Raw genomic sequence first — 15,988 nt, forward strand, 5'->3', positions numbered from 1 at the left:
TTGAGTATCAGTATGAGTGTCTGAGTGTCTGTATGGTTCGGTGGGGGGTATTACGTAGTGCATAGGTGCATGAATGAGTGACTCACTGTTTGTATGTGTTGAAGACAGCATGTGTGCAGGACTGTATGGGTGGATGAGTGTGTGCATGGGTGTGTTAGTGAGTGATAGACTGTCTCAATAGTGTCTTTATGAGTAACTACATATGTTTTAAACTAGTATATGTGACTATTGGTGTATATAAGTGAGTATATGTGAGAGTGAGAGATTGAAAGAGTTCCTGTATGAATAAGTATGCATTTCTATAAGTGATTGTTTAAAAGACTAAGTATGTGTAAGTTTCTGTAGAAGTAAGTGTGGTGGTGTGTGTATTACTGCAAGTAAATGGATGTTTGATTCTTTATTAGCATGAGTGACTATGTGTGTGAGTAACTCTATGGATGAGTGGCGTTGTGTAACAGGATGTATAGGTGTGTGAGTACATATGATGAGTGAGTACATGTATGAGTGACTGTATAGGACTGTTGGTGAATGAGTGGATGTGTATGTGGATCTTAGAATTACTGAATAGGTTGTTGTAACTGGTATTGGTATGTCCATTGTTTTGAACATTGTAGTTTCTATTTTTGAATGTGTGTATCAAAGGTTATATTAGGGGAAGAGGAGGTCTGCCACTCTATCACAAGGATGATGTCATCAGTGATGTCATTAGTGATGTCATTTGAGATGTCATCAGTGATATCATGAGTGATGTCACTGACCATGTCATGAGTGATGTAATATGTGACCTCATCAGCAGTGCATTGCGGGCGCGCAAATTATAGTTAGCTGAACTAACTATAACGGGGGAATTTCAATGGTTTTGTACGAGTGAAAAGTCCAGCTAACTATAACACCCCTGAAACCTATGGTTTTTTCAGTGAATTTCTAAGGTTTTTTAAAAGCTAATTCCTAACTATAACGTGCCTGAAACCTATGGCTTTTTCAGTGAATTTCAAAGGTTTTTTAAATGCTAATTTCTAACTATGCCTACAGAGATAGGACATGTGAAGAAAGAAGAAAAAACGCACAGAAAGAAAAAAAAGAAATGCAGAAACAAGCAACAGAAGTCCTCAAAGACGAAGAAAAGTGCAGGAAGAAGGATAACGTGCAGAAAGAACAAACAGAAGAGCAGAAAGAAGCCTTGTTGCAAAATCATCCTGTACCCTCAACTTTTTCAGATGGATACTGGTGGTAACTGAGTCTGACTAACCAGTCCTAGAGCCAGTGCTATGTTAAAAGACACTCAGAATACAGTGAAAACACCAACATACACTAGGGAACACTATGCGTTGGGGTCCCCCTGTGATCAGCATGACCTCCTCTGTAAGCCCCTAGTATATAATAGGGCAGGGGATTAAAACTACCTCTTAAAACGCGCCACAGGGCGTGTTTGCACACGTCACCTCAGGCCCCGTCCCCTCACTTCCCCACTGTGTAAACATGCCCTGTGGCCGTTTTAAGTTGGGAGATTAAGTCCCCTTGAATCCTGAGGGTCCCTAGGGTCCAACTAGACCACTAGGTACCTCCAGTATAGAAACACCTAGGACATGATGGACAAACCGTATGTACCTATCACCATGACGATTTGCGTGATATTCATTAAAAGGTGACTATGCATAGAATGAATCCACATGGAATGTATTTACACCGCTAGTGAAGCTCTGACGTGTCTGACGCCCTACCGTGCCTAATCCCGGCGCCCCCGCCGGTGGGTACTCTCCAAGTAGACACCCTTGTCGTTTATTTATACAAACATGGGTAGCTATTGACGGGCACATTTAATATACACGCACACCAAGCCATTCAAAGGGGATTCGACAAAAATTCGACCAAACTATGCAAGAAAACCCCCTCACGTTTAATAAAAAACAAACACATCCACCGCCGGATGTGTAATACTTTTTAATTTACTCTCTGGAAAGGAGTCGAACCTCACTTGAGAGTCACAGCGTGCTCCTGGCTGAGCCCAATGCTGTGTTACACCCACCAGTGCCCGCCGATTGCCTCACACCTCTGTGTTGTATTCCACCAGCTAGTGCGTATGCTATGACACTCTCTAGCCCATGTGCACTGTAACACCACCCGGTGAATATGTCATGCCACACTTGCCTGCGCACGGGTTATATTGCCCCATCTAACGTGCCTTCCTCGATGTGATGTTATAACGCACAGCGCTATGCCATACATATTACAATCTGGGATCCATATCTTTGTCACAGTGCATATGCAACGTTACACTCCCCAGCACATATTTTATATTACAACTTTAGAGACTAGTTATGTTACACAACACTGCCCTGTGCATATTACACTCCAAGGCGCATGTCGCATAGCACGCGCTAGTGCCTGTGCTATCTCGCGTTCTCCAATGAATCTGTCATTGCGCACAATGTATTGCATATTATATTTCACGCCCCGGTTCATCTTATATCACACTTTTTGGTGCATAGTTTATACCATATACTACATCTAGTTTTCATTTTCAATCGTGCTCTCAGGACTATGTTCTATATAACACTGCGTCCACCTACCCTTTTCACGGGCATTACATTTTGCGATGGGGGTGGAGGGTTGGGGGTGTTTCTGCCAAGTGAGCCCGGAGTCAGAGTCACAAACATCCTCTTCTTCCTGAATAAAAGTGAGATTATGCTGCATACTTGTTCATATTTTAAGGAGTTCGCACAGACACACATTTTAAAAACAATAAAGTTCCTAATACCCACCTTCTCTGAACAGTTAGCTTGCTGCCCCATCCACCTCCTCCCTATCCTCTGTTGTCTGAATCCATGGACTAGCCTCCTCCCTCCTGCCATGCATGGTCTGATGTGCGGCCACTGCCCTCCATTTAGCATGATGTACCAGTCCACTCCTCCTGCCCTCCATTGCCCAATTCCATGGCCCATCATTGACCTCCTGCTTAGCCTCTGTGCTTATCTTGCTGCCCCTATTCTCCTTCCCCCTGCCCTCCGATGTCTTTGTGCATGCTCCTGCTCCATCCTTTTTGCCCACGATGTTCCATGGACCTGCCACTCCTATCTACTCTGAGTGTTCTGTTGAGCTGCCACTCCCCTCCCACCTGCCTAGCATTGTCAGATGACTGTAACCTGTCCCTGCCACCTCTACCCTGCCTGTCCACATGCCATGCCCCTATCCCCTTCCTCCTGTCCTCCATGGTCCATTTTACTGCCACACCCTTCTGCCCTCCCTGATCTGTTGTGCTGCAACTGCTCCTCCTGCCTGCCCCGCGCGGTCTGCTGTGAGGCCCCTTCCCCTGACCTCTCTTGTCTGTGCCCAGGTCCTGACCCTCCCTTCTATCCTCCATGGTCCTTTGTGCATGCCCCTGCACCCTCCTTCTTGCCCATCATAGCCATTGTGCTGCCACTAACCCTCCTGCTTGCCATGCATGGTCTTCTGTGCTGCCATGGCCCCTCCCACCTTCCCTGTGTGGTCAGCTAGCTGCCCCTGACCCCCTCCCACCTTCCCTCCATGGTTTGTGTGTATGCCACCATAGTCTCATTGTTGCTCTCCATGGTTTGTCTTGTTTCTAGTGCCCATCCTTCCTGACCTCCATGGTCATCTTGCAGCTCCTGCCCTGCCACCTTGCCCCCAGCCCTCTGTTTCCATGTGCAGACCCCCTATTCCCTCCCTCCTGGCTTGTCTGTTCCATTGTAATGCCCCTGATCCGTCCCTCCTGCCCTTTATGGTCTGTTATGCTGCAGCTTTCTCTCCTGTCTGTCCATTATGGTCAGCTAGCTACCATTGCCTCTTTCCCATCTGTTCTCTGTTGTCCATGTGCATGGTCCTGTCCCCTCCCTATTGCTTTCTATGGATTGTTGTGCTGCACTCCCGTCCCGCATGCGCTGGGTGGTGTATTGTGCTGCTGCAAACCCTGATGCCTGCCCTGTAGGGTCAGTTTGGTGCACCTCTCCATGTCCCTCCTGACCTCTGTTATCCGAGTCCATGTCCCTACTCCAATTCCTCCTGCCTACCATGATTCAATGTACCATACTTGCGAACATTTTGAACTTGGTAAGAGGGAGATTTTGAAAAACAACTGGGGTATTGATTTTCCCCTTTGAGTTACATTGAAAAAGAGGAGATTGTAGACAGGAGACAGATCAAATAAAGCCCATTTGAGCTTAAAATCATTGGACGTTTCCTGGCTGAAACGGGTCTGTTGGCATGTATGGTTGTACTACCACTGCCTCTTCCTTCTGCCCACAATGGTCTATTATATTGCCACAGCCTCTCTTGCCAGTCCTGTATTGTTGGTTTGTTGCCCCTGCCCCCCTTTCCACTGCCCTCCATAGTCTGTTGTGCTACCACTGCCCTTCCTGGCTGCCCAGTGTGGTCAAATTGTTGCCTCTGCACTCTCCTACCTGCCTTCAAGTTTTCAGAGTCCGTGCCCCTGGCCTCTGCCTCTCAACAGTATCCCAATGAACAACTAGATTGCTAACATTCTATATTTATTACAAAAGTGTGGAACGCCTGACGTCATCTTGATGTAATCAAAACTGTAATACCTAGAGTATTTCCTTTAGAAATTACATATATGAGAGGGTCTTATCTGCATCAAAATTATGGTTAGTGCTCTAAAAAACTAAAATGAGGACATATTTTCTGGGTTTTCAAATAGCGACAAAGAACTTTTAAATTATTTGTAATCTTTATGTTTTTTTATCCAGTTGACCACTTGATTAAATGTGGCACCTTGGCGAGAGGATGTGGTGTTACTTCCAGAGCTGCAGACTTTGCAACTAGGGAACCAGGTTGGAGTTTCTGCTTCAGCTCAACATTCTGTGATTGTGGTCAAATCACTTAATCTCCCCATGTCTACAACCAAAATGAATTTGATCTTGTGTGATGTAACCAATGCTCACGTAAAGCATTCCAATACCTGACATGTCTGCACTATATAAAACTGCAAATACACAAAAAATAAGTGTTTTGCACACTTCTGTCATTGGGCTACATGTGGGCTACATCTGGGTGATATTTGTGCTGCATTTAGGCTCTTTTGTGTCTGGTGGCCATCTTGGGAGATTTATTTGTTATGAAGTTTCCTAATTTCCTCATTTACTGCAGTCTCCTCAGTAGGAAATGCTTTCAGTTGTTTACTTTGATTCCATCAAGAAGGTATTCAGATATGTCACACATTTACCATAACTTCTGAATGTTAGCACTCTAGTTGATCATTAGATCACTGTAGTAAAGCTACTGCTCACAACGGAAGTCTGCTGGTGGTATTAAAAGTGCATGTTTCAGTCTGCATATCAGAATTTTTTAATGAAATAGAAGAGTATTTGAGAAGTCACTCAAAATGTGCCCTAATTTTTCTTTCTTCAGCACTAATCATAATTTCTATGGCAAAATGAACCCCCTCATTGTGTTCCTTTTTAAATTAAATGTTTTGAGTGTTACCAGTTTATTCCAATCAAGATGGCTTCAGGTGTGCCATACTTTTGTCATAAGTAAGACAGTAGGCGCTCTAGTTGTTCTTAAGAACACTCTAGGACATTCTGTCATTAGGCTATACTTGGGCTACATCTGGGTGATATTTGGGCTACATTTGGGCACTTTTGTCTCTGGTGGCCATCTCGGGAGATTTATTTGTTATGAAGTTTCCTAATTTCCTCATTTACTGCAGTCTCCTCAGTGGGAATACTTTCAGTTTTTTATTTTGGTTCCATCAAGAAGGCATTCAGATGTGTCACACATTTGCCATAAATTCTGAATGTTAGCACTCTAGTTGCTCATTAGATCACTGTAGTAAAACTACTGCTCACCAGGGAAGTCTGCTGCTGGTATTCAAAGTGCATGTTTCAGTCTGTATGTCAGAATTTGTTTATGAAATAGAAGAGGATTTGAGAAGTCAAAATGTGCCCTAATTTTTCTTTCTGCAGAACTAATCATAATTTCTATGGCAAAATGAACCCCCTCATTTTGTTCCTTTGTAAATTAAATGTTTTAGTGTTACCACTTTATTCCAATCAAGATGGCTTCAGGTGTGCCATACTTTTGTCATAAGTAAGACTGTTAGCGCTCTAGTTGTTCTTTAGAACACTCTGGGAAGCTGCAGTAGAACACAAAGGAATCAACTGACAGTCTCTGCCCTTGTTGGATGTACATGTTTTACTGAGAATGTCAGACTTCATTCTCACATGACTGAGAAAGATAATGTGAATTTACAGAAAATAGGCTCTCAGTTAGCTTATAGATCACCTTCCAAACCTCTGTGGGAAAAGCATGAGAAAATAGTTTTCTCTCAAACATGATTCATGATATCACAGCAGAAGGCTTTTTCACATGGTAAAATCACCTTAGGCACACCACAATTCCTAAAATGAGTATGGTACCATCAACACATGATTTATAATGTAACTAAAGTCTTAAAACCTTCTATTAACTGCAATGCTTTTTAATGAGGTGCTATCATGTATATTGGTCCCAAGATGGCTACCAACACTTCTTGGATGAAGTGCTGACAGCCAATCAGATCTCACGATGAGATGTGTGGTTAGGCTCCGCCCAGATATATATGTGATTTTACTTTTGATTTTCTCAGGAACTACTGAACGGATTTACACCATTTAAGCAAAAGGCACATGCCTGACCTGAGGGCTACCTCTTTGCCAAAGTTCAAGTAATCCTGTTCAGCCGTTCGGGCTGTACCTTCGACTAAACGTCCTATGGGAAAATGCATGGGGAAAACGCGTTTTGGGACCCCCCTTTTTTCTCAGCCCCCGCTTGACGAATCACCCCGAGACTTTCAGGGTAGGGGCTGAGCGGAGCACCCCATTAGTTTTGAAAATTTCACGAAGATAAGTCAACCGGCGCCAAAGTTATTCATAAGAGAATTTTCAGATTTCCTATGGGAACTCAGTCCTAACTATAACTATCTACTGGCAACCGCCAGTAGATAATATATATATATATATATATATATATATATATATATATATATATACACGTAGCGCACCGCGTGCCCACCGTGCGTGCACGGCACTAACTGCGTAAAGTGGGCGCGCGGTGCGCGAAGCGCACCGTGCGCGCACGGAACGATCTGCGTTAAGTGGGCGCGCACGCCACGAACGGCGTAAAGTAACTTAGCATTTAAAAAAACGTACAAATTCACTGAAAAAACCATAGGTTTCACAGACGTTATAGTTAGGAATTAGCATTTAAAAAACCTTGCAAATTCACTGAAAAAACCATAGGTTTCACACATGTTATACTTAGCTGGAGATTTTACTCATAAAAAACCAATGAAATTCCCCCGTTATAGTTAGTGCAGGCAACTATAACTCACGCGGCCGCAATCCTCTGCTGATGACATATGTGTCTTTATGAAAAAAAAATATTTGTAATATATGTATAGCTAAAATTTAATGGAAGAAGACATGGGCAAATAAGTGTCTAAATACAGTATTAGCATCAGCAGAGGATTGCGGTCGCGTGAGTTATAGTTGCCTGCACTAACTATAACGGGGGAATTTCATTGGTTTTTTATGAGTAAAATCTCCACTTAAGTATAACATGCGTGAAACCTATGGTTTTTTCAGTGAATATATATATATATTACCTACTCGCCAGTAGGTAATTATAGTTAGGACCAAAGTTTCCATAGGAAAAGCGTTTTTTTGTTATACCAATAACTTTGTCGCCGCTTGACGAATCTTCACGAAATTTTCAAAAAAACGTCCCTGTTTTGGTTCAGCTGCTGTGTTGAAAGTTTCGGGGTGATCTGTCAAGTGGGGGCCAAGAAAAAAGGGTGGTCCCAAAACATGTTTTCCCCATATTATGTCTATGGGGATTTTTCATTTTTTGAACACTACTACAGCCCGAACCGCTAAATGGATTTGCACTAAATTTGGCAGAAAACTAGATGTTGGTCCAGAAAGCCTGTAGTGATATGGTGTAAATCTGTTCAGACATTTCAGAGATGTTTAAGTTTAAAAAATATAGATATCTGGGGCTGAGAGTCCTTGATGTGGACTCACGGATCCTACTAAAATTTGATTGGCTGCCAACAATTCAACCAAGAGGTGTTGGCAGCCAACTTGGATAGAAATGCCCTGGCCATCTAGACTTCTTAGAGGGGTCCCAGTGTGAACCTGCAGGCCAAAAAAAGCATTTTTTTGAAAAATTTGACAGGAACTGCGGATCTGCCGAAAATGTTAAAAAAATTGCTTTGTTCATTATTGGCCCCCAGGTGGGGCAGATCCAGGGGGCATTCTGCAAACATGGGAGGGGGCACACAGCATTTTTTCTTGGGGCTTACTATTGCCCCAGGGACCACCACCTGCCTGGGGCTTCTTTCTAAAAAAAATGCAGGGGAGGCTCGTATGGCCTCCCCACTTCTTCGGGGACCACCACCTCACCTGGGGCTGATAATTTTATAAATTGGGTGCCCTCTTGGAACACCCAGCCCTGGAGACAGGTACCTCCCCAGGACTTTACTTGAAAAGAATGCAGGAGGGCCCCTTCCACACAGCCCCAGGGACTGTCACCTCCCCAGGCTTCAATTGGAAATAGAGTGGGGCAGTTGTGTACCCCTCTACCCCACAGCCCCAGACACCACCACCTCCCTGGGGCAAATAGAAAGAAAGGAGGGGCACACAGCCCCCCTCCTGGAGCAAACATGACCCTGAGGACTTCCACCCCCAAGGCCGGCTCCTACCATATCCTGGGGTGCCCACCACAGGGACATAGATGTTTTCTATGGCTTGGCGGGAGATTTACCACTCCTGCCAAGCCATAGCAAACTGTGCTCTGCTTTGAGCAGGCAAAAACATTTTTCTCTTGCTTGCTCAAAACAGTGCACACTTGCTTTTACACACAGGGAGCTGTATTTTAGCAGCTCACTGTGTGTAAAATCAATGACGGGGAGCCAGCAGGGACCGCGGGCCTTGAGGCTCCCCCCGCAGTCCCCTACACTACAAAATGAGTGCCCTAGGTGGGACCAGGGCAACCTTAACAGAGCCTGGGCCTAGGAGTTGTAGTACCCTGGGCCGAAATTGGCTGGGGGGGGGGCGCTCAGCTATACTCCTTTTAAATTATACAAAATCAAAAGCCCGGGTGCCGGGGGGTGGAGTCGCTGGGGCCAAAATTGGCTTGGGCAGGGGGCTGTGCTGCCCCCTCCCTTTTTCAAAAGAGGCCTGGCCCTGGGGGATAGGGTCTGCAGGGCAGAAATTGGCCCAGGGAAGAGGGGGCCATGCCCCACAAATTGAAGAAAACTATTACAAAAAAATAAAAAGATCGACAAGTCGCTGGGGGCCCGCACCCTTTTTTAGGGTCTGCAGAGCAAAAATTGGCCCAGGGAAGAGGGGGCCATGCCCCACCAATTGAAGAAAACTATTACAAAAAAATAAAAAGATCGACAAGTCGCTGGGGGCCCGCCCCCTTTTTTTACCAATCATTCAAATACACCTCCTGGTGTACTGCTGGTTGGGGATTAAGTCCTCTTGGCACCAGAAGGTCCTTGGGGACCAACACGCCCTACTGCTACCTCCAGTAAGTCCCACACAGCCTGACTGCTGATAGGACTTCAGAGGCCACACACCCTTTCTCCACCACTCTGCAAACTCATCTCCTGATGCACTCTGGTTTAGAGTGAAGTTCCCTTGGCTCCAGATTGTCCTTGGGGGCCAATTATCCCTCCTGTTACCTTCGGTAAGTCCCACAGAGCATGATTGCTATAAGGACTTGGGAGCCCATGCCCCCTTTGTTCACCACTCTGGCGAACTCCTGCATGTGCAGATGAAGCTCCCTTGGCTGCTGAAGGTCCTTGGGGGGCCAAGAAGTCCTCCTGTTATCTCTAGCAAGTCCTTTAAAGCAGGATTCCTGAGAGATGGTCGGGGGTGCCACCCATTTTCTCCACCTCCCCGCAAAGGAGACTACTAGTTAAACAACCATAGAAATTCACTTTAAAAAAAAGGTTACAGGGATGTTATAGCTAGGAAATAAAATTTGAAAAAACCTTAAGAATGCACTTGAAAAAAAACAAAGGTTACAGGGACGTTATGGTTAGGAGACAGAATTTTTAAAAACGTAGAAATTCACTGAACAATTCAGAGGTTACAGGGATGTTATAGTTAGGCTGAAATTTCACTCATACAAAACCGGTGAAATTCAGCAGTTATAGTTACCTGACCTAACTATAACTTACACCCCGCAATGCACTGCTTATGACCTCACATATCACATCACTCATGACATGGTCAGTGACATCACTGATGACATCACTGATGACATCGCAAATTACATCACTGATGACATCATCAAGCAAATGTACGTGTTTACACAAGTTTATGGGTGTTAAACATATATATTAACCTACTACAAAAGTTAAATTAGTATACTAGGTGCACGACTACTGAGTGACACTACTTCCATCATATATTATATGAGTGGCTGTGTGACTGTATGTATCCTTGTGTGTATGGGTGTTTAGGTGGCAGTATGGGTGTATGAGTAGCCATGTGAATGAGTGCCATGCTGTGTGAGTGGCGGTATTGGTGAGTAAGTGGGTGTGTCAGTGGCTGTATGAGTGAATAGGTAGCATGTGAGTGACTTTATGAGTGGGTAAGAGTGTGTATAGTAACTGTGTGAGTGAGTGGGTGTCTGAATGGCTGTGTGAGTGTGTGACTTGGTGTGTAAGTGGCTGTATGGGTGAGTAAGTGGCTATTTCAGGGAGTGTTTGGTTAAGTGAGTTAGTGTGTGAGTGGCTGTATCTGACAGTGTGTGTGAATGGCTGTATGGGTGAGCGAGTGGATGTGTGAGTTCTTGTATGGATTTGTGAATTGGTATATAAGTGGTTGTGTGAGTGAGTGTTTGAGTGCTTGTACTGGTGAGTGAGTGGCTGTGTTGAGAGGCTGTATGGGTGAGGGTGTATCTGAGTGACTGTAGTTAAATAAGTGGGTGTGTGAGTAGATGTATGGGTGAGTGTGTGGCTTTGTGAGTAGCTGTACCAGAGTGTTTCTACCATCATTCAAGTGCAGACTTTCGGGACAAGCGGGCTTTAGTCATGAGGTATTGTTTGTTTTGGTGCTCAATTTCTCACCATTAGCCAAGTTAGAATATTTAAATTGACCTTTGTGGATTGGAAAATGGCCGGGATTATTCCCATCCTTGGAGTAAACGATTTCAAGGTGGACTCTATGGACCTCCTTAGAAATGAGGAATTACTAGGGGGATTCTGGAACTACATAGCTGCCAAGGTTTCATATTGCTATGTGTGACATTTTTGTAATTTCAGTGCAATTATGAGTGACTTTTCAACCATTATGAGTGACACTTTCTCGCGAGCAAAATCAAGCCATGAAGACAGTGAAGCATATAAATATCAGAAATGATACCCATTTGAGCAACGAGAAACTCTAACAAGATATTAAAACTCCTGCAAAGCACCAGAAGTGCAAGGGCACTAAGGTGTGAATGTGCGAGGTGCTCTTCTCCTAAGCACCTCAACCCACTGACCTCCAGGACATCCAGCTCTCCCTGAGTTCAAGGGTGCTGTATCCACCCTATCATGCCTCTTACACCCCGAAGGGGCCACCAAGGCTTCAGGCGCAGAGAACACATGCAGCCTCATACTACAGGTGTTAATGTGTGAGGCACTCTGCTTCTAAGCACCTAACACCACTGGCACCTCCAGCACTCCCTGAGTTCTGATGAGCTCCCTCTGCCCTACCATGCCTCGCACACTCCCAAGTGGACACCCAGGCTGCAGACACACTTATAGAACTTAGGTAGCGTCATGCTACATGTGTGCATCAAGTGCTGTGTGACTTCAATATTGTCACGTAGCTGGAAGCTTGCTCCACTCTGGGACTCCTGAAAAGTAAACTGTGTAACTAATAGTGCAGCCAGAGAGACTAGTATTGGAAAATACAAAACAAGGGGCACTGGTTGAGAATGGTATAAATACAGAGTTCAATTCAACTAATTTCTGTGCTCCCGTTCCTGGTGATGGCTTGAGCTTGGGGTCACGTGAGAATGCAGTTCTCTGAAGATCCTAGGCAGGGTGTGGCAGTAGAAGAGCCCGAGTGGCGGCCTTGTCCTGTCTCCTGGGGCGGGGCAGCATATTATGTGCTCACAGTGAATCATAGTTGCCGGCACACAGGGCGGGTTTGGAGTTGAGTGAGTCCTCTGGACTCTGAGGCTCTGTGGCTTTTTCTCAAAGCACAAGAGGTGGAAGGGGCAAGCCGTGGTGATTACGTTAGAGACAGAGATATATATGTAAGAGCAGGGAGACAGCATGACTGGCATTGGCATCTCTTTGCAGGAGGGTGCCAGGCTCAGGCCACAAACCTCCAACCTGCAGCAATCATTTTGGTTTCGAATGCCGTGCCCACTTTAGTCCAGGCTGACTGTCCCTGCTGTGAGCCCTGTCTGTCCTGGCGACCGCTGCATAAACCTTACCAGTCAAAGTGTGTAATGGATGACTCTGACTATGTCCACTGCACTCTCCCTAGCCAGGCTTGGCAATATTGAATTTGCTGAGAGCGGTGCTATCATAAGCTCCACAATCCAGACCGGCCGCTGCAAGCACTCAGCAGCATGAGAGCTGAGCGCCACCCGCAAACCAGTGAGCCCCCGTGCCGGCCTTCCTCACAAATGTTCTGTGGCGCTCTGGCAGCAGGACGTGACTTCCCCTCGCGGCACCACCGGCCAATTGTATCAAACAACCTGATTGATGTCAGGCTGTCTGATTCAGAGCCGTGGAATCATCAAATGCTGATACATTGTACCACTGTAAGCCTGCCAGCTGCGCTTTAGCTCAGTTAAGAGTGCCCCAAGCCTGTAGGAGCAGCATGCGCATGTCACAGCCACAGGTGGTGCGCTGTCACCTGCCACACACGCAGTTCCTTCCACAGCACTTCACAGTGACAGCTGACATTTGCAGATATGCATGACAATAAAATTCAGCGCGATGATGTGAAGCATCACACTGAAATGGGTTAGTCTAACACCTGATGCGAGGTGCTTGGCAGGACTGCCCCTACAAATCCCTCTCATTCTTAACAATATAACTTAGAACTAACACTTGACCAGCTTTGTATCTCCTGGTTACTTTGAACTCTTTGACTTTTCCTGAAATGGTTCCACTTTATTATCCATCAAGTCTGTTTCAGGACCAGTCTTACTTTCTGATGGACCTTACTTCTTTCTCCACCTCTACAATTCCATTTCTTCATCTACCAGCCCTCCAGTTATTGTTCTTCACTCTGCCACCAGAAAAACCTTGCCCTCAACTAATTCCCCAGTAGTTCCTCAGTTTTCCCCAGGTTTCCATACAGGGATTTCCCTGTATGAAAATAAACCTGTCAATGGAAACACATCACACCGTAATGATGACTCAAATGTCACACTACACACTACATCACTATATGACACCATACAAAATATCATCACACTATTTGTCACCACTCTTTCACCAGACCACACTACATTACACTACTCCACATATTATAGTACAGCAGCCACACACAATAAACCACATTACACAACACCACACTGAAGAAAAAAATGTTCTACCAACAAATATTTCCTTTTAATATCGCTATAATTAAATGAACCTCACAAAAAACAAAATTAACTCTACTCTACTCAACACTCTACAATTATTTATTTAATTAAATACTTATTTACAATGTTTCACAGGCGCTTGACTGGTGTTTTTCCACTCGGGTCAAAGCACAGAGAAACAAAGCAATTTCAGCTTACACTGTGTGAAGTTGTATTATTATGGGAGGGTAAGAGTTACACATACATTTGTTTCTTATACTGGGAACCGGCAGTAACGTCAGGCTCATGCTACAGACACTGTTTTGCTGCTTTACATATAAAAGTCTGTTTTGGGTCTTATGGCACCATGTTTATGTAAGGGACATTAGTACTGAGTGCAGTGAATCTGTGGCCACACCAGTCCCCACCTATGCACGTAACATTAACGTTGAGAACACAGCCCTCTAGAATGCAAGTGAGTCTCCAGCACATCACATACATGCATTATATGTGTGTGTTTATTGCCATTGTAATTGCATTTATATAGCGCTTACTACCCCTGATGAGGCATCAAATTGCTTTTTCGGTGAGCAGCACACTACTCTGGAACCCAAAAGGATTAGTGGTGAATTAATATAGTGAAATATGAAATTAATTTGAGCGTGGATATGTTAGTTTGTTATTTGGATTGAGAAGGATCGTAGAAGGATAGAGGAGATAAAGGTTTGCATTTATTTAGCGCTTGCTACCCCTGATGAGGTGTTGTGCTTTTTGGTGAGTAGCACTCTACTCCGGAACCAAAAAAGGATTAGTAGTGAATTAGTCTAGGGAAAAGTGAAATTAATTTGAGTGGTGGACATGCTAGTCTGTTATTTGGATTGAAAAGGATTGTGAAGAGATGGAAGAGGGAAGGGTTTGTATTTATATAGCGCTTGTTACCCCTGATGAGGTATTATGTGTTTTTAGGTGTACCTATGTGTGTGTATACATTTTAAATCTTTCACCATAACTTTCAGCAAACTCTTCACCTGCTTGGAATGAAACTAATTCCACCTGCCAGCTAGAAGGGCTAAAGTGGTTGATCTCATTACAAGTTTTATGAATTTCCTGTGTACGTGCACAATATAAGAATTTCAAAAAAAGTTCTATGACTGCAAACAAACTTCTCAGATTCGTAGCCTTCTCTTGCTTAGATAATCTGGCAGGCAGAGGCGATACGGATATACGCTGAGATCATTTTGGTTAACAGCCACGGTTGTCAACAAATAATTGCAGATGGAGTACTTTATATAGCTTTCACTGCTGCAGAGGCAGAAGGCAGAAGCACATTTTTGCAACACAAGAGCTCAGATTGTGGAAGGTAGGTAAGTAGTATATTACCATGGATGGCATTTCCACTACGGTGATCAGTTTCTGTTTTACTTTGTCCAATATGGATATTTTATGAAGCTGTCTATATTGATAGTGTTGCAGTTTCTAGGTTCGGGGTTAGCCAAGACCTTTTGATGTTACTAAATTGATATGTGTAATATACTTATGTATGTGGATTGCAGCTAGCCCTCTTCATCCATTGGTCTCTTATTGTTTCTGTCATGTTGCTCTTCTGTTCGCTACAGCATATAGCATGGGGCAATGGGTCAGCCTAACTCCGCTACACTGATTTTGAGGTTTTATTTTTCAATTGTATATAGCGCAAACTCGATATCAGAGCGCTTTACATGAACACCAGTTACAATACAGATGGACACATTCAATTTTTATTAGGCAGTGGGAGATTGAGTGATTTGCCCAGAATCACAGGATACTTGAGCCTCCCGCCAGACTCGAACCTGGTTCCCCAGCTTCAAAGTGGGACGCTCTATGACACACACATCCATAAAGTAGTTGCCTTAAGTGCCAGGGACTACTATGGCAAAGTGTGTGCCTTTTGAGAACAAAAAACATTCTTGTTTTTAGCCAATGTTTCTTTTTTTTATATTGGTGAGGTCCAGACATCTCAAGCAACTATAGAGTTTTACAAAAGCTATGACAAAACAAGCAATGACAAAGCCAAAATACTGGCGCCAAGACTCAGACATATAGTCTTTGAAATTAAAGTTTAATGAGATGTAAGTACGTGTTTCTGCACTTACACAATGTATGTTAAATGATTAGGGATTTGTAGACATGTCAATTGTTTAATTTGTTCCTGCGCCTATATTTGTATTTGACGATAAGTGACCCTGGAGCACAACTAAATTACTTATTTATATGGATGCTGTTCGAAAATCGAAAATTGAATTGCGTCAAATTGCTTTTTTGAGTCGGAGACAATGATGCATGTGATGAGGTATGTCATAGAGGGCTGTATTGTCATGGTGGGTGGTTTATAGGCATGGGCATAACATATGTGATTATCTCTAGCACAATTACCGTAAAACTACTCATAAATATGTGTAAT

General features: G+C 44.1%; 1 protein-coding gene across 7 annotated transcripts in view; it reads left to right on the forward strand.

The window, feature by feature from the left end:
* The first annotated feature begins 14,863 nt into the window (after positions 1-14,863).
* The window catches only part of LOC146856285 (von Willebrand factor A domain-containing protein 7-like), a 288,620-nt gene continuing 287,495 nt past the window's right edge, over positions 14,864-15,988 (forward strand). For 4 of the 7 annotated variants that reach the window (XM_085654386.1, XM_085654387.1, XM_085654384.1 and 1 more), the window contains exon 1: positions 14,864-14,912. The gene's annotated coding sequence lies outside the window, so the exon portion shown is untranslated. The remainder of the gene's footprint in view (positions 14,913-15,988) is intronic. The other 3 variants (XM_085654385.1, XM_085654383.1, XM_085654381.1) reach the window with 1 other exon arrangement.

The sequence above is a fragment of the Triturus cristatus genome, chromosome 4_1 (assembly GCF_964204655.1).
Source record: "Triturus cristatus chromosome 4_1, aTriCri1.1, whole genome shotgun sequence".
Taxonomy (NCBI): Eukaryota; Metazoa; Chordata; class Amphibia; order Caudata; family Salamandridae; genus Triturus; species Triturus cristatus.